Source organism: Andrena cerasifolii, chromosome 4 (assembly GCF_050908995.1).
Source record: "Andrena cerasifolii isolate SP2316 chromosome 4, iyAndCera1_principal, whole genome shotgun sequence".
In the NCBI taxonomy this organism is placed as follows: Eukaryota; Metazoa; Arthropoda; class Insecta; order Hymenoptera; family Andrenidae; genus Andrena; species Andrena cerasifolii.
This window is the reverse complement of record NC_135121.1, coordinates 2,223,076-2,245,854: the sequence shown is the minus strand read 5'-3', so window position 1 is coordinate 2,245,854 and position 22,779 is coordinate 2,223,076. Positions and strand designations below refer to the sequence as shown.

The 22,779-nt window shown below is 37.7% G+C and overlaps 1 long non-coding RNA gene across 1 annotated transcript in view; it reads left to right on the top strand.

The window, feature by feature from the left end:
• Positions 1-16,474: 16,474 nt before the first annotated feature.
• Positions 16,475-22,779, top strand: part of LOC143368090 (uncharacterized) — a 52,103-nt gene continuing 45,798 nt past the window's right edge. Inside the window, exon 1 of the long non-coding RNA XR_013085144.1 lies at positions 16,475-16,597. This is a non-coding gene — a long non-coding RNA (uncharacterized LOC143368090). The remainder of the gene's footprint in view (positions 16,598-22,779) is intronic.

Below are 22,779 nucleotides of genomic sequence, written 5' to 3'. Positions count from 1 at the left end.
CGTAGCAAATCAGTCCAAAACAATTTATTCGTTTATTCGTCACGATACTTTCTATTTCAAGCTTCAAATTCACAGTTCATATTTTTTCGGCCCACCCTACTGTAAAAGCTCACAAATACACGAATTTCTGTTTCTCAAGATTCGCCTTGCTTTTTTCCACTGAGTATTGAAACTTTCAGACTTCAACCTGCCGCACATGATACACAAACAATTGCTTTTTTCTGAGATCACTGAGAAACAAGGGTATAAATTACCCTTGAACTGAGAACGATTTGAAATTGGGGTAGGTGAAATCATGCGCCACGTCCTCTGGAAAAGCTGTGGAATATACATTGTATAATATACGTAAGTATTGTTTTGTTTGTTATGCAAGTACAACTGTGGGATGCAAGCATGTCTGTATTTGTTTTGCTTCGCAAACACAGATACACATGCAAGACGTAGGCGTTTAAATAAATACTACCACTTGCTAAGTAGGTACACGTACAGGTTCGCCATCGACAATTCTCCTAACACAGTGTCATAAAAGAGAATTACTGCCAGAGTGATTAGGGAGTTTTTATCTAGACAATTACTTGCTGGTCGTCGCTGAAAAGAAAGATATCGATCGTGCCCGACTCGATTTCATATATGGAACAGAAAACTGTCATTGTTCGCGCACACACCCAACGTTTATTATGCAAATATGCCAGTTATTAATGCTATTGTACGTAAGACGAGCAGAGACGGAGCACGATACACGTGGATTGCAACTGCCACACGCGAGACTCGTTGCAGTTTTCTAATACCAAGCCACGTGCCAGACTGCAAGTTACGAAACCGTGCCACGCGAAACAACTATATTATTGAATTGCCCGTGTTTCTTGATCCTTACGTAACTGACACGCGAAACCTTTACACGATACACAGTTTATTCTTTAGTGCTTGTCATCGGGGCGGTTATTATTCACTTCCTCTCAGGAAATCGTTTCACCTTCCTCCCTCCAACAGCTTTTCTCTGTCAGCTTTAACGTTTTAAACGGTTTTACTCTTTCTTCGAGTCGTATCTCTGCTGCTGCTTTTACGTGGAAATTTTCAACGCATAGGGGAGACCGGGGCAAAGTGGGACGATAAATGTTTGAAGTCGAATCAATTTTTTCCCTTTCAATAAAGATGGGTGAAAATAGATTTATAATATAATTTGAACGTTACTATTGATAAATGACGAATATCAATATTTAAAATAAACTTAAAGTATATTCAAATTCAATTTGAAAAGAAAATGCAAAATCGACCACTTTACCCCATATATACTCTCTGGGGTAAAGTGAGCAGAAATAAAATACGTGTTTTAATGAAGCATATAATTATAAAATCAACTTTATTAAAACTTTTAAACTATTTAAATTTTTTTTAAAATATATTTCATTAATACAAGCTTAATGTTAATAATTTGTTCTTTGTAACTTTGTACTTTGTGTTACTAACCTAAACTCATTTTCTTCTGAAAATGTGTGTTTTAAAGGAACTTTGTTTACATGAACAGTCTGACATATTATAAATAAAACAAATACATACATAATTTTTAATAAAATACGTACTTATAATATCTAAATAATTTTTTCCACAAAAACATATACTTTTCTATCTAATTTTTTTTCAAATGGGCTTCAATAATTTTTGGCAGACAGGTTTCACATAAAAATAACAGGTTAGGTTACTGCGCACATCACTCGCGCATCTTTTCTTTGCAGCTCAGTTTACCCCGGTCACTTTGCCCCGAAGGTGTACTCAGTGGAAAATTAATTATTTAATAATGTTAGGATTAATGTTTTCTCAAACGCGTGTAAATGTATGTTTATAAGCTAGTTATAAATACACAGAAAAAAAAATGGAGTTAAAATAACACATTTAAGACTGATTTATCCAAAAAGCTAAATTGAAGAAAAAAAACAATTGGAAGTCTCTAAAACTTCATTTTTAATTTTTTAAATGAATTTCCATTTTTCGATACCTGAATGTGCACAATTATCATTGTGGTATTACACACATTTATTACGTCACCAAAATTTGTAAATATATTCTATTGTTAAAGAATAAATTAAGGAAGCTCATTTTACCCCGGTCTCCCCTATTTCTTGGAGAATCGGGGATTCTAGTATCACACGAAATGGTAAACGCGTTGGAGGATCAGAATCGATGCATGTACAACGTACATGTTTAAATTTTGTGGAAGTAAGAGAAGATGAATTTTCATCCCTTAACACTAATATACCTAGGGTAGACCGGGTCGAATCGGATCACAGGGCGAATCGGATGAAAATAAGAATTTAGTCCATATTTCCTACATCGCGATAGAAATGTGCACTCCAATCGTTCGTAGTACCTCGTCTCTATCCCCCGCACCTACCGCAAAAGCCCGTTAATTGTTTCAAGTCATTGTGTAGAGCTGGCATACGTTTACAGTGACATGGACGCTTGCGAACGTTACAATTCTGGTCCGAATCTAACCTACGTAATCTGCAATTTCTTATTTAAAATAAAAAGTAAGCTTGAAAATTCCAATGTGTTTATTGTTATTAGTTTGCACGATGTCCAAGTTTAGTATTTCATGTATTTTAGACTATTATATCATAATATGTTTATATAATCTACAATCTTTGAAATCCTTATATATGGTGCTAATCGGATCACGTTGTTTGGGGTGAATCGGATCACTCTTTATTTTCATTTGAGTATTTTTATGATTATAAATATGATAATTGTTTATATACAGATGATTAGTACGTAGGGGAGACCGGGGCTAAAAGTTCCGGGGGTAAGTTGTTCCGACGGCTCTATCTTCAAAATAAAAAGAGCGTTGTACTTTAAATTATTTTCTCCGTGTGAGTTGATCACGCCACTCTGTCGCCCATGTTAATAGCGTCCGCGACAACGATTCGTGTGGTTGTAAGCAAGAACCTATTAGTCGCGCATCAGATAAGTAAATATTTTTCTATCATTATTTTTTGGTCTATTTCAATTATTTAACGTCGATATTATAGATTTATTCGTTCTTATGGATCAGATGACATTTAAGAACATGGTGTAATAGCGTTTATCGTTTGAATATATGTATAAGCAGAATAGTCCTTCGCATTGCTACATGTGTCGGTAGGGGCTAGTTGTTACCGTGACTTGGGGCACGTTGTTACCGTAACAACTTGCCCCACCGTAAATGTATAAGGTGAATGTCCCAATTTCTGCTCACTTAAGAGGTAACTCGTCATAAAGAAGGTATAAAAAAATTGTTTGCGATCAAAATTTGCAGAGTAATTGATTAATTCTTTACTAATAAATCAACCAATTCAAAAACTATTTAAGAAAGATATTTCAAGATGTTTAACTATTAGTAATTTCTAATTAAATATGTAATGCTCTAAATGTCCTTATTTCTGCTCATGAAAAATAGTAATGATACAGTAGAAAGTAATGATACAGAAATAACTAGCCTATTGTTTAGCAACACGATAAATTTTAAAAAGAGCATTAAATACAGTATCGGATAAACAGTTTGCAAAAGCTTTTCGCAACAATTGTGGTTAAAAAAATAATAGAAAAAATTAAGTAAATGTAAAATATGTTAAATTACCCAGCGTTAAGAGGGATTAATTTTTCCTCATTTTGCGGCGCAAATTGCATTCCGATATCTTTTATAGATCAAAAGTTATACGAAAAAGGCCCCAAATTTATCAACCCGTGCTGGGAAATTTCAAATAGCTCTTTGCGACGTTAATTTAAGGGGGGAGCCTGGTGTAACTAAATGAAAATCGAGGCATTTTTCGGGAATTTTTTTTAAAGAAAGTATTTGATAGATCTTTCTGAAACTTTCAGGATATTGTATTAACAGGTTAAGGTATATAACAAAAAAAATTTATTAAAAAAGAGCGGCAAATAACAAAGTTATGCCCAGTCCGTTGGCGACGCAATTATTGCACTGCGGGCAACGTAGCGTCTTTTGGTTTCATCTGAAACCAAAAATCGAACAATTTTCTTTTAGTTTATGAGTGTACGCACAGAATGAAGTAATTTGAAACTTAAAAGATACAAAATGAACAAATGGCGGCCTCTTGAATAAAAAGTTCACTGTTTCCAACGAAATTTTGCCTCAAATGTCTAAAAAAAAGTTATTTATTTAAACAATAGCATTATACTAATAACTTAGTACTATGAAGAAAATGTTCACAAATATCCGTGCACAAGGCCAAGTCGATTGGTTGAATATTTTTTTAGTTACATTGCCCGCAAAGTATAAAACTGTCGTTTCGAGAAAAACACATTTCAAGTTTTGTGGTAGCCTGGCGCTCCGTAGCAAAATCGGCTATATCCGCTTTAATTTTTTGAATTTCGTTTCGCGGCTTTGGGAACATATTGTCGTGATGTTCAACTATTGATTTATGCAAAAAAAAAATCGATTTCTTCGATCCGCTACACCAGGCTCCCCCCTTAAGAGACTGCCTCAAAATTTTCGAAGCTCGGGCATCACTGCTGTCCAGCGGTCGCTGGCAGCTCTCCGAACGCCGGGACGGTGCATGGTTGTAGTGGAATGCGTCTGTGAGGCGGTGTTGCCATTTTCGCTTGTTCGCGCGCGCGTAGGTTGCATTTGTAACGGTTGACCCTGTATTTAAAATTTCACAAAAATGTTTCCCACAAAAGTTGCATGGTTTTCTGGCGGCCGGAATAGTAGGAATAGTTTTCTTCTGTTGGAAGGGTTTAAACCTTCAACTTTAAGTGGTCACTCTGCTTTGATCGGCCGAAAAAATGAGCTATTTTTAAAGATTTTTTTCTGAATAAATACATCATAAAATAAAATAAATCTTTTTGGACTTTATTAGGCTAGTCTTATATTATACAAAAACGAAAATTAAAAGAATTTTTTAAATTTGTTATAATTGTTTCGTGTTTGGATTGTCTGCAGCGTCAATATGGCACATAAAAAAACGAGTATATTCGTGGCAACAATTTTTGTCGAAAAATAACATCTTCAACAAAAATTGTTAATTGAGCTGCATGCGATAGCGACACGTACACAGATTAATCTTTTCGAATTTTTTGTTTGAGATAAGCCTGAGCCGGGAAATCACCTGTGCCACGAACATAGGTTGGCCACTCCTGTTTTTTAGATGCCACATCGACGCTGTGAAAAACATTAAATCAACATAAAAGAATCTTTATAAATATTGTTTGTATAATAAAAGTGGAGTGTAATAAATACCAAAAAGATTGATTTCATTATACGTTGTATTTACCGAGAAAAAAATCTTTAAAAACTGCTTAATTTTTCGGCCGATCAGAATAGAATGACCCCTTAACAACAGTACAATATTATTCTATAAAAAATATGTTTCGATTTAAGGAAAGAAGGATCACTTCCAAACTTTCGAACTTTCGAACTTTTGCCCACCTTTGAAATCATGGAATTATATTTTATATTTCTTTTAGATGTGAATCAAGGTAGCAATTTAAAATACCTCAATCGATATATATATATATATATATATATATATATATATATATATATATTGGGCAATTGTGAGGTCCTCAAATGCGCATACTCAAACCGAATAGAACTCGACAGTGTGCAATTTGTGAGTATAGCAATAATTCGATTTAAGATTTAACGGGTGGAGACATTATTATTGGGTGGTTGGTAATCAAAGACTGCCAGGAGACTCGTTTGCTTCCCAACCTCTGTTTTTTAACTCTTCGTATAAATCTCGCTATTGCTCACGGAAGGAGTTTATGATCGGGACAAGCGATTTTTGGATGAAACCGGGCTAACTATTTTTATGAAAAATGACGTTAAACATTAAAATTTTGTGTAGCATGATTTTAGTAATACGTGTATTCCTTCTGTATACTCGCAATACATGGGTAAGGCACAAGTACTACTGTTCAATAGATCCAACAACTTCTAAATCAATTCTAAGTCTAACAAGTACGTTTAAATGATTGAAAAGTCCAAAAGTTTAATAAACTCTAGTTTTGCAAGTTCTCCCAAGTGGTGCACCTTCTATTAAAGGTTTAACCCTTCGTTGACACTCTGGGTGTGAGCCACCCATAAGCTAATTCTCACGCTCTGTACCTTTTCCAAAACGTAGAATATCGCATTAGTGGCAGCATCTAGTGTTAGATTGGAAAGTTCGCTACACTTTAGGGCTATTACTCAAACGTGGCAAGCGTAAATTGTTGTCCTGGGGTCGTAGGTAGCAGGTTATGGGCGTGAACCACCCAATGTGTGTTAAAGACGTCAGTTTTGAGTGAAGAAAAAAGTATTGTGCTCTCGGCTGTTTTCGCTCGTATTTATCGTAAGTAGACCTTAGAATGATAGTAATTATGTATTACATTAATTGCGCATTATGTATTACAATACACAGCACCATGGCTTAGAATTTGCGCCCTCGAACAGACGTACAAGCTACAGTGCAAAACAATGAGGAGGAGGAAAATCTATAAATTTCATCATAATTTCTCAGAAAAATGCAATGTATAAAAATTCTCTATCGTTTCTTGCACAAAAATAAAACGTTTATATGAAAATCTCTGTTTTTTCAATTACCAAAATAGCTTGCCTTCTATATACAAAATAAATACGTATTATCCAAAACCGACTTACAAACTATTTTTTCCCTCAAAATATTATATCTAAACAACAACTCTGTAGATTTGTAGCTTGTAACATTGAAATTTGTATGAGTTATAATTTTTTGAACATTTCCTTCGTTTTTACTCGGCATATGGTAATCTAGATTTTTTCTACAAAAACTGTGATAAAATTGCAATCAAACAACTATTGAAATACATTCTAGAGACATTCGAACTGACCCATTATTTTTTTCATAACGATTGGATTCTTCAGATAAGAATTTCAGTCGTTCAAAAATTGTTCTGGGTGTGAGCCACCCAGAGTGTCAACGAAGGGTTAAAGTGTTTCGAGTTCCTGAAGATTTGTACTGTAGGTTTATTGATCTAAAGTGATATATGTAAGTACTATGTAATAATATGTACATACATGTATACCTATATTTATTTGATCCAAGAAACCATGGAATTAAAAATAAATTTACAAACCGATTTCCATTAAAAACTCATTTTCAAGGACGAAATAGAAAAAATGATCTCTATTGTCTACTGCTTTGAAGAAAAATAAGTTGCATTAACCGTGTATGCACATGTAACTACAATAAATACCCACCTATGTACCTATATCGCACACGTATAACTTGTACACGCATGTTTACTTTGAGCGACTTACATTTTGTCACTTACGTCGATTAAGTTGATGATTTAAAATATAAAATATGTACAAAGAGCTGCGGAAAATAATTGCTTGCATATTACAAGCAAAAGATAAAGTGATTTGTGCTGCTCGTATCAATTTTCGCAGATCGAAAGACACAAAATTCGTACAAAGTCACCAAGCATTTACCGTTACATAGGAGTATCTATCGCCAATCTCTTATTTTTATGTAAATTATGCAATATCGGTATCGCGATCAATAGCGTGTACGACCTAATTTGCGGCGGCTCGATGAAATGCGAATGGAAAGTCGTAAAGGAGAGTCGTGTTCCTTTAACGGTGGTCAAATTTGATCTGCGACACTTTCTTCCATTCGCATCTGCAGTTAATAATTCTTTAGGAATCACCTGGATATTACGGGCTCCTGATTCACGAGCGCATGAAAATTTATGCGGCCGCGTGGCACGTACCGATCGTGAAACTCACCCATTCCTGTCCCGTCACGCTGCATTAAATGTTCACACAGCAACTCCCGGCGCGTCTGTTTCGCGAATTAATATTCCCCGAGCATTTTGTCATGATTAAAAGCGAACAATCCGCCACGAAGATTATTCTGTCGCTTTTCGTCGAACTGTCATATTTATTAATCCTTTCGCCTCGAATTTCGCTCGATTTCTTACTGTTGCACAGCACCGGTTTTCGTCCTAAATAAGTCATGGAATTCTCGGTCGGTCCTTGCCGAAAAAAAAGCTGTAACGGCCTTTCCACACGAGACACGTCTGTAGTTCACAACTGACATTCAGATACACCCACTTGTCAGAGACAGACCTACATAGTTTCGCCGTGATAAAAAGAATTAGAACATACATGAACATACCCGAAATACCTACCTATCAAGAGTCACGAAAGTCTCACACGCAGGTACATAATGAATACTGAACGTAAGTTACAGCTAACTTTTCATTTACAGTTTACACGATAAAGATTTATACCCGAAAAGGGGGTGGGCAATTAAATAACTGATACCTATATGTTTTAACCCTTAACTGGTATCCTGGGGTCGCTCGTGACCCCAAGCACCCAAAGTTCGGTGTACAATTTTCGGTTGTCTAAGTTGGTAAACTGAATTTCTAATTAATTTTATAATAATATTTTAACTTTCTACGCTTATATTATTTTCTACATTACCTAAGAAAATATTCATAGTGGTTGCTCTAGTGTCGACTTTACAAATTTCTGTGCCCTTTTTTATTTGGGGTCTGCCACCACCCCAGTATACCAGTCACGTTTGCCAAAAACAGTATACCAGTTAAGGGTTAAAAATAATTTTACATTCTATTTTTATGAATAGATGCACGGTAAACATTCGAGAATTGTGTTATTTTCAAGCCGCGTTAAACCGAAATCGCGCTGTGTAAAACATAAGTTTGTTGTTTTTTCTTAATTGCGCAGAACCAAAATCGTTCGATTTAAGTACTGTGTAAATCGAGCGTAAAGGCGCGAACATTTGCTTCTTTGAAATACGTGGCTGTGTTACCGTAAACTGGGGGAACATTGGCAGGTGTTCGAAACATTTTGTTATATAATTTAAAAATTAACATGTTTACATTTGCTTTAAGTACCCTATCGTAACATTGCATCTTTTGTAATTGCACTACAAGTGTCAAAATGCATAAAATTTTTGTCCTTTTCCTTCTTTAAGGGGTTAGCTACCGTCAGGAGGTAGAAAAACAATCGATTCTTTGGGAATTTATTTCAGAAAGTACATGCATATATTTATGCAATGGTTTTTGTATTCAGATGAGGGACACTTTAACTGTTTATTATATATTATGTTTCGGTATAAAAATATTTACTTATTGCAAAATTACAGCTGATTTCCCGGAAGCTGTTTTTACACCCGTGACCACGATTTCTCCAAAATCGCTTCACCAATCTTTCTGAAATTTTGTAGGTTTCTTCTAGACAGTCAAATCTAGTCTTTAATCGAAGCATTTGCTTTTCCAATGCATAGTTTTTATTTTACGGATGAAAACACTTATTTTTAGCTAGAAATACTCATTTTTCATCCATAAAATAAAAACTATGCATTGGAAAAACAAATGCTTCGATTAAAGACTGGATTTGAATGTCTAGAAGAAACCTACAAAATTTCAGAAAGATTGGTGAAGCGGTTTTGGAGAAATCGTGGTCACCGGTGTAAAAGCAGCTTCCGGGAAATCAGCTGTAATTTTGCAATAAGTAAATATTTTTATACCAAAAGATAATATATAATAAACTGTTAAAGTGTCCCTCATCTGAATACAAAAACCATTGCATAAATATATGCGTGTACTTTATGAAATAAATTCCCAAAGAATCGATTCTTTTTCTACCTCCTGAAGGTAGCTAACCCCTTAATGCATGTTAAAAACGTTAGTGTACCGGGGTAACATTGGCACATCATATAGATAGCATTAACGGGTTAAGTCTTACTAATCTGAAGTCAGTAAGATGCATTGGCACTTTAATTTGTTTATTTTATTTTATTTTTTACATCTTAACTAAAATAGTATTAACAGGTTAAGTTTTACAAATCTGACATAAAACAATGTAATCTCGGCGTATGCCAATGTTCCCCCAGTTTACGGTACGTACTCCCACTTATCGTCTACTTTACCCGTCTTGAGGGACTTTGGAATACCGGCGACTGAATGCAGCTGCTGTCCACGCGGTGACACGACGCGATGTAGCTATATTTTCCAAAGAAAAACGGAAATCATGCATATCCCCACCACTTTTGGGTCTGATTTTCTGGTATATAAATGGGGTACGAATGCGTGCTCGGAAGCTCACTTCTGGTTCAGTACAGTGATGCCAGAATCGTGGGACGTGGGACAAATGCTTACCCCCACTATGGCCTACCGTCGTCTCCCACTATGGCCCACCGTCGACCCCCACTTTCTTCCCATCGCACTGCACACAAGCATATCCCTACTCATGTCCATGTGAGCTGTCTGTTGGGGCTGCCGAGCACACGGACAGGAGTAGGGATATGCTTGTGTGCAGCGCGATAGGAAGAAACTGGGGGACGACGGTAGGCCACAGTGGGAGACGACGGTAGGTCATAGTAGGGGTAAGCATTTGTCCCACGTCCCACGATTCTGGCATCACTGGTTCAGTATCATTCCCTTTTAAGGGGGTATACCCGTTTGAACGCTCGGAAAATGTGTATATTTTGTGGATTTTTTTACAAGTCAACGGCTTGATGAAGATTTTCCGTTTTTATATTATGTTTACATAGTAATATGAGCTACTTAAAAAAAAGTTTCAGTTAAAAAACTATTGTTTTTTGGAAGTTATGGATACACATCCGAAACTCTCTCAATTTTAGAGGGCTTCACAGTGGCCCTGAAAAAGGCTGCATGTCGTGTCTGAAATCAAAAACAGTAAAATTTTGTTATAAAATATGTCAATAGCTATAGACCTACGGGGCCGATTTTGAAAATTTTGAAAAATAAAGAAATGGTGAGAGATCAAAGGTAAAGTTAGATTTTTCTAAGAGAAAAGTTCACGTTTTTTCTTTGTAAATAATAAACGGGGAATCGGAATAAAAAAAGCAGCCGCAGGACAATGTGGAATCGTATTACGATTCTGCATGCAAAATTGGAAGTAAATTGATTGAACGTACCGCGAGTTTTTAGGACCACCGTAATGAAAATGTAGTTCCGCTGCGATCAGTCGAGCCGCTGCAGCGCGCCGCCCCGTGCTACCTGGGTTGTTCCACTCAAATGTCTATAACTTCGTCAATTTTCCGAATTTTTTTACATCGGACTTGAATTATAATATTTCTAGAACCTCAATCTATGAATATATGTAAAAAGAAAAAAAATTCGATCTTTGACACTTTTAAACGGTCATACGTTCCCTTAAGCAAATAATATAAATTAACCATACAGTACGTAAAGTTGTCGTTAAGGTGGAATCTGACGGAACGTGGATCGGCGAGCCCATCCGGCTCGCCTGGGCTCGCCTAGACTCGTCGATGATCCACCAGGATCGCGATCGGCGATCTATGTGCGTTCTCACGGCGCGGACTCGGCGAGTCGGCTCGGTTCGTCTAGGCTCGTCGACGATTGCCCAGGATCATGCGTCGGCGATCCATGAGCGTTCTCACGGCGAGGACTCGGCGAGTCGGCTCGGCTCACCTAGACTCGCCTAGGCTCGCCCAGGCTCGTGAGGCGGTGAGCTATGAGTGTTCTGACGGCGCGTAGACTCGGCGAGTCTCGTGCCAAGCTCGCCCAGGCTCGCGAATCGGCGATCCATGAGCGTTCCCACGGCGCGGGTCTCGGCGAGTTAGCTCGGCGATGATCGCCCAGGATCATGTGTCGGCGATCCATGAGCGTTCTCACGGCGAGGACTCGGCGAGTCGGCTCGGCTCACCTAGACTCGCCTAGGCTCGCCCAGGCTCGTGAGGCGGTGAGCTATGAGTGTTCTGACGGCGCGTGGGCTCGGCGAGTCTCGTTCCAAGCTCGCCGATCCACGTTCCCTTAGATTCCACCTTTAGGCATTATGCAGGGTGATTTTCTCGCGATGCTCCTCAAACAGATGCCGCTCGGCACCCCATGGCGAAAAGAAGGACCCGCGATGGCTCACCGAGTGTTATGGTCTTTCGACCCTCGAAGGGGCTGGAATGCCTATTCCAAAGTGACGAATCTCAAGTTTCGCATTTCTCATCAGATCTTTGCGACAACGATCATTACGTTTCTCCCATGAAAATAACACCAAGAACGACGTAATTCGGACCATAATGAAGGAAATTACACGAAAAATTGATTTGCATAATTTCAAGCTAACTTCGTTAAAAATAGTCCGATTTACATGACATTTCTTATAATTTTTGTGTGGCGTTCCCCTTCACCACGTCCGCGACCCGAACTACTCGGTCTACCCGAATCACGGGACCGGTGATGGCGCGAAGGCGCCAAATACAAACCATCTTATGTCCTAATGATTTCAAACTAATACTTACATTTAACTTCTACGAGTGAATTCTTCGCCATCGCGAATAGCATTTGTTCGTTTGATCTAAACGCAGCGTAATAGGTAATTGTTACTGCCCTCAATTATAATGGTAATTGCAGGACAATTACAATTATATAGTTCGTGATTGTAATTGTGCAATACAGTGTGCTATCTCGAAAAGAACCCGCGTCTTCTGTCTTGATAAAAAGCCGCCGCTATGCCCGCTATGTAGTTCTTCTGTAGTTGCCCCGGCTAGTGAGAGGTGTCGGAGAGACCTATTCCATCCTTTTTCAATAGGCAACGTTGCGCCGCGGCAGTGCCGACAGTAATTTATGACCTGTCGTTGTCGCGTGCTCGCTCACTCATCCTCACTGTCAATCCCTTCCACTCGCTACAGCAAAGCTGAATATGTAGACCACTCGTCTTGAAAAGATCTCGCGCTTTGCCCCGAGGTCCAGGTTCATTTTAAGACAAAACTGTAGTTATAAATTAAGTATTTAATCATAATTACAAATTTAAAAACTGGCGGTCTCATGCTTATCCCTCAAGTACCTACACCGCAGGGTCTGACAGACCCTGTGCGTTCGTACAATGTCTATCATACCTAACCAAGTATAGCTAGGATATCATAGTCGGGGGCGGGGGGGGGGGTATGATAGTGGCACTGACAAGGAGAGATTCCGCCTCCGATTGCTTGGGTTTTTGAATATGTTTTAGAGGACCGAAAAATAAGAAAGATGCGTTTTTTATTATGGCCCGTTTGCATGTTTGGGGGGTGAAACTGTCACGTCCAGAATTGCCGGAACGTTCTGGACCAGAAGGGAGTTCTTGCCCCGCCGCCTCCAACGTAACCAAAAACCCTAAGGCCGCACAGTGGGCCGAATTTAAAATTTGTCGTCTTTTGGGACTTTTTATTAATTTATCAGAATGAAATTTACGCCAAAAAATAGGAAAAAATTATTCCTTTCTAATGATGTATAATTTAATATATTTTACATTTATTTATTTATTTTTTTAACTTATTTGTGATAAAAAAAATTTAATTCTGTTTGTTTGGTACCTTATTTAATGCCCTTTACAGTGGTTTAAGCAAAATGTTTGGGAAACTTTTCGTTTCCAAGTTATAAGGAAAATTCGAATAATAAAGGAAAGCAGCATGAAATGATAAATATCTTCTTTTATTAGTAACTAATATAAACAATCCATTAAAAAATATTTTTATATGCAGTAACGAAAATAGCGACATTTTTCAAATTTGATTAGGAATATCTTCCAAACGCCAAAAAGTTCCACTTTCGGACCAATTGCAATAGTTTCAGTATACTCTCCTCTAAATAATCACGCAACGATCATTTTCCCCCTCGTCCCACTGCGCAAATTATTAGTGTTTAAAGTTATCAACTTTAATTCAAGTTATCAACTAAATTCGGTCAGTCCGTATAAGTAAACTTCAAGATTATAAATTAATCAATACCCACTTGGAAACGGGTGTTTGAATAAATGAACTCCACTTTGATCCCGTCTCCTAAATGTGTAAAATCAGCGAACCGATGCAGTACAGTCCGAGATATAAACGATTGAAGATAGACAGGGTCTGGTAAGTATTTACAAAAGGACAGTCCTCACCGATTTCCATGACCTTGGAATTTGTTGTCGGAGGCATGACTCTGAACAACTTTCTTCTGTAGGGGAGACCGGAGTAGGTTGTAACCCGGGGTAAATTGTAACATGAGTAAAATCTTTTGAACGACAAATCTGGTAACCCACAGCATGTGAGGGCTGCTTGACGATATTATACAATATGTAGCACCGTCGGTTTTAGTGACACAAACGAGCGTGACGTATTCATTTTGTGGTTATAGCCCAGAATTTTAGTATGTAGAGCACGTAAATAAATTTTCTCTTAGCACTTTTATTTCAATTAACCGACATTAGAAACCGTTTGAATTTTTGCTTCTTTGTTGCAAACGAATCAGTACACATTGGTTTATTATAATGTGTACGCATTTTAGTAATTTGACGTTTAGTTTCTCGTTTGCTGAGATAAAACGCAAAAATTCAAGCTCGGGGTAAATTGTAACACGTTACTACTTACTCCGCTCTAAATGGTGATAAAGCGAACATGCTATTTGCTGACACACCGGAAAAAGATGCTCTAGAGTCTAGACGAACAATAGAACAATCCAGAATCCAAAAAGTAGAAAAAAGTATGAAGGCAAAAGTAAAGAAAGTGAAGAAGAAGATTTTGATAGAATCAGATGGATAAGCAATGATTGTTTAACTCATGTATATCAAATATTTAATAATGATCTGTGTTTTCATTTATATTTTTTAGAAATGTTTATTTGTGTTCATGTTTGTATTTAAATAAGTAAAACCCGGACTGGACCACATTGTAACAAAGGTTCAGATTTGTTTAATATGAAGCTACTTATACTCCCTGTCATTTAAGAAGGAACCTGCCGACCGACGAGTTTAGACCGGTTCTGCGCAGGTTGACGCTCATTGGTGTCGGGAGAAGCCACTATTGGCTGTTCCCCCATCAACGCTTTTTCGGAGCCAATGAGCTCATTCTACATGCGCGAAACGGATTCTTTCTTAAATGACAAGGAGTGTAGATGTCTAAGTGTCCAAGATTTTGTCACGTACTTATATTCAAGAGTTCACCACATATGTAAGTAGTAAGTCACGCAAATTATTTCCTCATTGAGGAAAACACTTACGAAAAAAAACTGTAAAAACTTCTATTGCTACAATCTGCCCTGGTCTCCCCTACATGTTACGGTCGCTCGGCTTTAGTTTTCAAGATACATATTCGCAAAAAAACAGTGATCAGTAGTTGGCTTGGAGATGACTTGATGGTCCCCCGCGAAGGGGCCGCCAACTTTTGAAAGATTTAGGATAAAGAAATGTGTAAATCTCCCAAAAGTTGAAGGTCCCCCAACAGGAGCGAGCGCTAAACCATCTAACCCGAACCAACTATCGATGAGAGTGTTTTGCAAATATCTCGAAAACTAAAACCGAGCGACGATAAAGGTGGGTCCTCACCAGCGAACAGTTCGCGAACACGGTTCGCAAACAATGCTCGCAAGTTGTTCGCAAAGTTTTTATAACCATTGCTCGTGTAAAAGTGCGTCTCCACCAGCGTTCGCGATCTGTTCACGAACAGTAAAAAGTTGTGCAGAATGGTAACTGTAACAACATATTTCAAGGTCATCGAAATTGGCTGCCCTTTTGTAAATAATTACCCTATTTTTTTCACATTAAGCTTGAACACCGGACACGTAGCTGCCCCCCCCCCAATCCAAACCTAACCCCCCCAAATCTAGCCGCAAACCTATACTGATATCTTGGAAACGCTCAACACAGGTGTAGTTGATTGCGAATAAATACCAAAATATTTTTATGAATATCTCGAAAACTAAAACCGAGCGGCGGTAGGAAAAAGTTGTTCAGAATGATGACCTTCGCAAACATATTTCAGGATCATCAAAATTGGGTGAGGTGTGCCCTCTTCTATATAATTACCCCCAATGGATAGTACAGTCTTCCTTGGATTATTGAAATGGTTTTTTCCCCAGATTATCGGGAAAGACGTACCCACCCCACAGTTTTGCTTCCTGGCTGTGATCGAGGGTCTGCGGTCCCGGGTAGGCCGCCCGTTAACTGCCGAGAGCAATCATTGGGTCAGGTAAAATACCCAGTACCGAAAAATAAAATGTTCATGTTTTTGATAAATGTTCATGAATGTATTATTATTGGGATATTAATAAAAGCACCACCTTTTGCTTGCGATTAAATATATATATATATATAGCCTAACTGAAAATGGATAAACTAACTCAAACAAACGAAAAACTACTACACGTGCGTACGACGCATAAAAATTGAAAACTAATCTCGTAACACGTGGCGAGAGAAAACCGGTACACACTGCATACCCACTGCGTCGCGAGCAACCACGTTCTGCACAGACCACGAGTCAAGTAGCGTGCACGCAAGACACCAGCGCCACTAAACCGCTTAGCAACAATGCCAGAACACACAAGCTCCTTGCAAACACGCGGGCCATTCAAAATACCCAAAACAAAACATTCATTCGTACAACGCGGACTATATATACAAGAGATATAATACAATATATCTCAACAATTATCAATGGATTTTCCATGGTTTCTCAATGAAAATGAGTCCAAACGCGAATTAATTCTGAATCAATTACTGTCACCTTAAGCTAATTTACATAAAATAAAGAATAAATAAACTATAGTATATAATCTATAGTACAGATTATAGGTTGAATTACATAATTCTTTTTGTGTATGACTTTACAACGTTTTAAGTAAAATAGCTTAAGGTGACAGTAATTGGTTAGGTGTCAGTAATTGGGTCCTTTACCCTACGTATTGGCATTTTCTTATTTCCGCTACGCCATCTGGTGGCGAAAATTAAAGCAGTCTAATCGGGTTAGCTGTCACATGCAATTGGCAGTATTGGGAATTTCGACTGTTTGATGATCGATTTTGTAAAATTTAACAGCCTATTTAATGATAAAAACATTATTGCACTATTTAAATACTTCTGTGACACCAGTGCTGTAACGCGAGTTGCCCGATTACAGAGCTTACTTTAGTAGATGGCGCTCTCACAGTATTTCCCAATTGTTGGTGTTACTCTGTTGTTTTATGCATATTATATCCCCCAATATCGGAAGAGTGTAAATAAACTTACCTGTTTTACAAATATCCACGCATAAAGTCTTAACTGTATCTTATAATTCAAATATAGATTTGTGACAATGGTCAATGTGAGATAAACAACAAGCGCATTAATTTCTTTCGTGTCAATGACACACAGCGCCCTATCATCAGTCTTAAACTATCGACACTGGCCGGACTCTCCCGGTGGTCGATTTATACCGGACTTACCCTATCTAGAATATTCGAATAACGAATATCATGATCGAAAAACGAATTTATGAAGATTATATTCGGTACATTCTTTTAATCCATTTCATTTGCGTGATTATCGCTTTGGTACCCCCTTGATGGGTCATTTTTTTAAATTCTTTTTCTTTCTCCCACTCTATTCCACCTCGGTACTGTAATATCTTTCAAACAGTAAAGTGTGTTGCACCGTTATTTCCAGTACTTCTACGATCATCACTGTAACTTCATTACTCTTCATTTTCTTCGCCAATTAATATACTGATGGCATTTGGACACTTTTAGACGCTTATCTTCTTATTGCATCTGTGGTGTCTTTGAGCACCATTTTCGATACATCATTCTTACAATCATCCGTACTGTTAGCTACATCAGTTTTATTTCACTTTGTTTCAGTTCATTATTGTCAATATTAGCGTAATGAATCCCAATCGTTCGTAATTTGCAGGTGTGCCATCCTTGTAGCTTCTGTCCCGTTGGTATACAGTTCCATCCACCTTGACATGGAACGTGCTCTCTAGTCTGGCTTTACATCCTGAAATAATCCCATATAGTAGCACCTGCTTGTCAGAAACCTAAGCTCCTGCCTGCATAGCCACAGAGATTCTACCACGATAACGTGGTAGCCTATGAGGAAGAATGCAGAATTTAGCCTGACATTGTCTAATTGAAAAATACTAGTCTTCTTGTTCATCAAAATGTTGTTTCAGTTATCACACTTCTCTAATTTCTCTTTTAATTTCTTTATAAATAACGAAGCCTTCATATAGAAATCAGGATTCTTTTGGCGCATTCTTGGCAACTGGTACCAGGTGTATTCCTATTCGCAAAGCTTCAGAATTTGTTGAACTTCTGGGTTCGGGATCTTTCCTTGTTAGCGAATAATATATTCCACTGTCCGCTAAGCTCCGTGGCCACTAGCAATCAACTTGCGACATTTATTGCGAGAGTCGATGTCAGCATTGTGTAAACACGCCTGAGAGTAACTCTAGCATGTTCTGATTACTTGCGACAGTTGGTCTCAGCAAGTGAACTCTGTCATAGTGTAGACACCCGATAATCTTCTCTCAGAAAGATTTTACTTCCAAACGAACTGGAAATTTTTAGCGAGAGTAGAATGCAAGTAGGTCGACCATAGTATTCGGTTTCGGATCTACGTGCAAGACAGCATTTTTGTATCACTTTTAGTAATGTTTGTTGGACCGACATTATAGTAGATACTTTACGTATTAATATTTGCTTTAAAGATTTTCTTCGCAAGTACTTGCAGGCAAGAACTTGCGTGAAAAAATTGCTGTAATGTAAACACTCGTGCAAGATTCTTGCGCAATAAATGTCGCAAGTTTATTGCTAGTGTCCACGAGGCTGTATAAAGAAACTATCAAAACGTGTGTTAATGTACCCCTACAGCACACTTTGTTGCAGGAACGTTGCAGAACCGTTACGCTGCAACATTTGAAACATTGCACGGAATGTCCCCGAAACGTTACAAGTAAATTGCTATGTCCGCCCCTGTACAACATTGCGGGAGATATTTCTGCAACTTTGTTTCGGAATTTTACAGCAACGTTTCGGAAATATTACACACCAATGGTCACGTAACGTTTCGGGCAGTAGGGCCAAAAATAAAAATATCGGTAGTATATAGTATATACCGTATTTGTGAGGGACGCGAAGGCATGAGAAATGTGTGCAGAATCGTAGTTGTATAACGTCCATGTGTCTTTTATAAATAGAAAATTCTTTTACCTCAGTGAGATTCGAACTCATGACCTGTAGCACCGTAGACGAACACTTTACCGCTGCAGCTACAACCGTTGATTGAGAAGATTGCTTACGTATTCGAACTTACATTCGTACCGTGCAAAACTTCAAACTCAAATTATTCAAAAATGAAGGCTCGTCTTGCCAAACCCCATTACATCTCCCTAATCGTGGAGCCGGATATCTCACAACAAATTAATTTCAACGTTTGATGCTATATTAAATTGATTCATATTTTGTTATGAAATATCCTGCGCAGTACAAGAAACGATTTTTTTTTTAGTTTTTAGTGCATTTTTAATACAATCGGTTAACATGATTTTTTTTTAAGGTTTTTTTATTTTCTAGTTTTTAGTCTTTGCGGATATACATTGCACAGCTCAGACAACTTTACAAATATCTTTTATTGCCGTATACAGTTTAGCAGTTTGCTTAAACCTTGTAGTGATAATTAAGTAATTGTATTAATTATTCATATCACATATTTTCCACGTTCTCATATATTCCCTCGCAGGTGGCCTGTGGAATCTAAGACTGTATTCCGTGTGTTCGCATTTCAGGAACAATCCGCGTAATTCCGTATTCTGTGCGAATGTCGCAGGAACGGCGTTGAGCAGTATGTGCGCAATATTCCACGGAAATGTGTGCGCAATATTCCGGGAGTATTGTACCGCAGTATGTGCGCAATATTCTACGGCAATGGGTGCGCAATATTCCAGGAACATTGCACAAATGTGTCCATTGCAATATTCCACGACAATGTTTCCACAATGTTGCAGTAAAATTGCAATGCAACCTGCAACCAAACGGTAACAATGCAATGTGTAGCAACGGTTCTGCAACGTTCCTGCAACACAATGTGCTGTAGGGGTAGTAACGAGTGAGTAGTAACTATTTCCATTTCCCATTTCCTTAAGTGCTCGCTACTGTTCTCCTTTGGACAAATTCAGGGACGATGATTTTCCAATATTCCTCGATTCGATTGTATCCGCCCAACACATACACATGCACATCCACTGTAGGTATAGGTAGGAGAGAGGTGCTATGAAAGGGACACTTTTGTTTAGCGTCCATTTCTGACAATGTCATTATAGGTATTTAAAAAAACAAGTACACCAATAGAAAGCGTATTTAATTCCCTTCAATAAAAGTATATTACAAACTCATAAATTATAATAGAAAATTACAAAATCTTCGATTCCAAATAAGTGGGGAATGTCCCTTTTACGTCTAGCAAGGGAAGATCCGAAACCCGAAAATTCAAAAAATTTTGAAGCTTTGCGAATATATAGAGGATTTCCTCCTGATTACAACGCAATTTTTGTTTGCTGCTCAAATTCACTCGAAGGGGGTGAAATTAACCCCTGAAAATTCGGCTATTTTCCGATTTTGTGTTATAACTCGCGAACTGTAAGAGATAGAAGAAAAGTTTCAAGACAAAAGTTCCTTCTTTTAATTAGATCTATCATTTGGTAAAAAATTATTTTGCAGTTCGCGAGTCATAACACAAAATCGGAAAATAACCGGATTTTCAGGGGGGCAATTACACCCCCTAAGAGTAAATTTGGGCAGCAAACAAAAATTGCGTTATAATCAGGAGGAAATTCCCTACATATTCACAAAGTTACAGAATTTTTTAAATTTCCGGGTTCGAGATAAATAAAATAAACAGAAAATTCAATATGAAGCCTGTTATTGTACAACTCTCGCCGGAAAAAATCGTATTTTTTCCCTACAAAATGGCTGCGGTAGAGCCGTGATACGCAAGATCTTGAGGAGCGACGTTTTCCACGATGTCCAATTTTACGGCTATATCGTTTGACCTAGAACAAGAAACCAAAAAGTTTTATTTTCTACATGCCTAAAACTAGAAAAGTACCTTGCCATGGTGTGAACATAGCTTTTCATTCGAAGGAAATTTAAACTGAAGAGAGGGGGGAACTTCATGAAGTTGTTGGTTTTTCTTATTCTTTTGTAATGAAATTATGCAATTGGAAATATTTATGGCTCGGTAATTAAACACTCGTTATCATTGTAATTTGTATTAATCATCACCGAAAATATGTAAAAGCTCGTTAGAAAACAAATGTTATTTATTTATGTTAACAACCGAAATTGAAGATCATTCATTAAATAGCTGGATGTAAAACTGAGCAGACGTGCTCTCGTGATTCGAAAAGACTCTTGATTGTATTTAGAGTTCGAGTTATTAAGTTTAATTAAAGTTATCAGTTCAAGTTCCCAGTTAAATGTTGTTGTTATTTACTTAAATATTTTGTAATAAACACTAAATCTGCCAAGAGCAAAGTGCTTCAGCACTTCGCGGGCACCAACCCTGCTCTATACGAAATTCACCGAGCGGCCTCGCAACAATTGTAAATTAAATATTATAAATATAAGCATAACACAGATGTATATTTTTTTCAAAATTATATCGTTAAAAAATATTTAAATTTTCTATTCGTTTTTTATTGATGCAATATTGTAATTAGTATTTGATTTTAAGTTTTGTACTTTCTTATCAAAATTTGCCCATAGAATCTCATTTATACTTATATGTGTAACCATTGTTAACATATTGTATATTACTTGTATATTAAATTACTTTTTACCGTTTTAACATTCCTTCGAATCGAAATCGCTATCTTTATAAGTACTTGTGTAAATGTATCGTTGTGTTACAATATCTTTAAAATTGTTATTTGCATCGTTACTGCAACAAAGTGTGCTGTATTCTACCTCACCCGCTTCTGTTCGCCTTAACGATATCTTAACGATAGTCACACCTCTAGATCTTAGAGCATATATACAGGGTCATCCGTTGAAACTGCAACCCACGCGCGCGCGAACAGACGAAAATGGCAACACCACCTCACGGACGCATTCCACTACAACCATTCACCGGCCCGGCGCACAGTGGTCCGTCTTATTCATGACCTAGCGGGACAAAAGTCCAAAATCGTGACCCATCCAAAATGAATAAATCCTTGTCATACCACAAGCTACTGAGTCAGAGATATCGGAATGATATGGTATGCAAATTTGCATCAGAATCAGCTATAAATCAGTAGTGCTCCGTTGTATCGCAATTAAAATTGTTAGTATTTTACAAAATGGATTGCAAACGTACAAGTAAGTAGCACATGAAGTTTCAGCCATGAATATTTGAATTTCCAACGTACAGAATTAAAATATGATCATAAAAATGGTGGATTGTTTCAAAAGCTTTCGTTGGAAAAGCTCTAGATATCCGGGAACCTTCGTGGAACCTAGAAATTTTTTTGGTGTTTTGTTCTATTTGCTTTATAGAATACATATTGACAAGTTACAGCTGCAAATATTTGCAACTCTGCATTATTAAACTGTTTGCTTATTCGCGAGTCATAACACAAAATCGGAAAATAGCCGGATTTTCAGGGGTCAATTTTACCCCCTTAGACTAAATTTTTGCGCAGTAAAAAAAATACGTAATACACACCGATATATCTCTACATATCCCCAAAGTTTCATAATTTTAGGAATTTTCGTGTTGGGGATCTTCCCTTGTGAGGGGTGAACGTTTTAAGGGTGGTAAAACAACGTGGATGGTGTTTTCCAAACATTTTCATCTAATTGATAATTTATGGACGAACCGCAACTTTTGTCCCGCTAGCTTCTTAATAGACGGACCACTGTGCGGCGTTCGGAGGGTTGCCAGCGACTGTTGGACAGCAGTAACGCCAGAGCTTCGAAAATTTTAGGATGGTCTCTTTCAAATTAAAGTCGCAAAAAGCTATTCGGAATTTCCCGGCCGGCGTTGCGGACGAC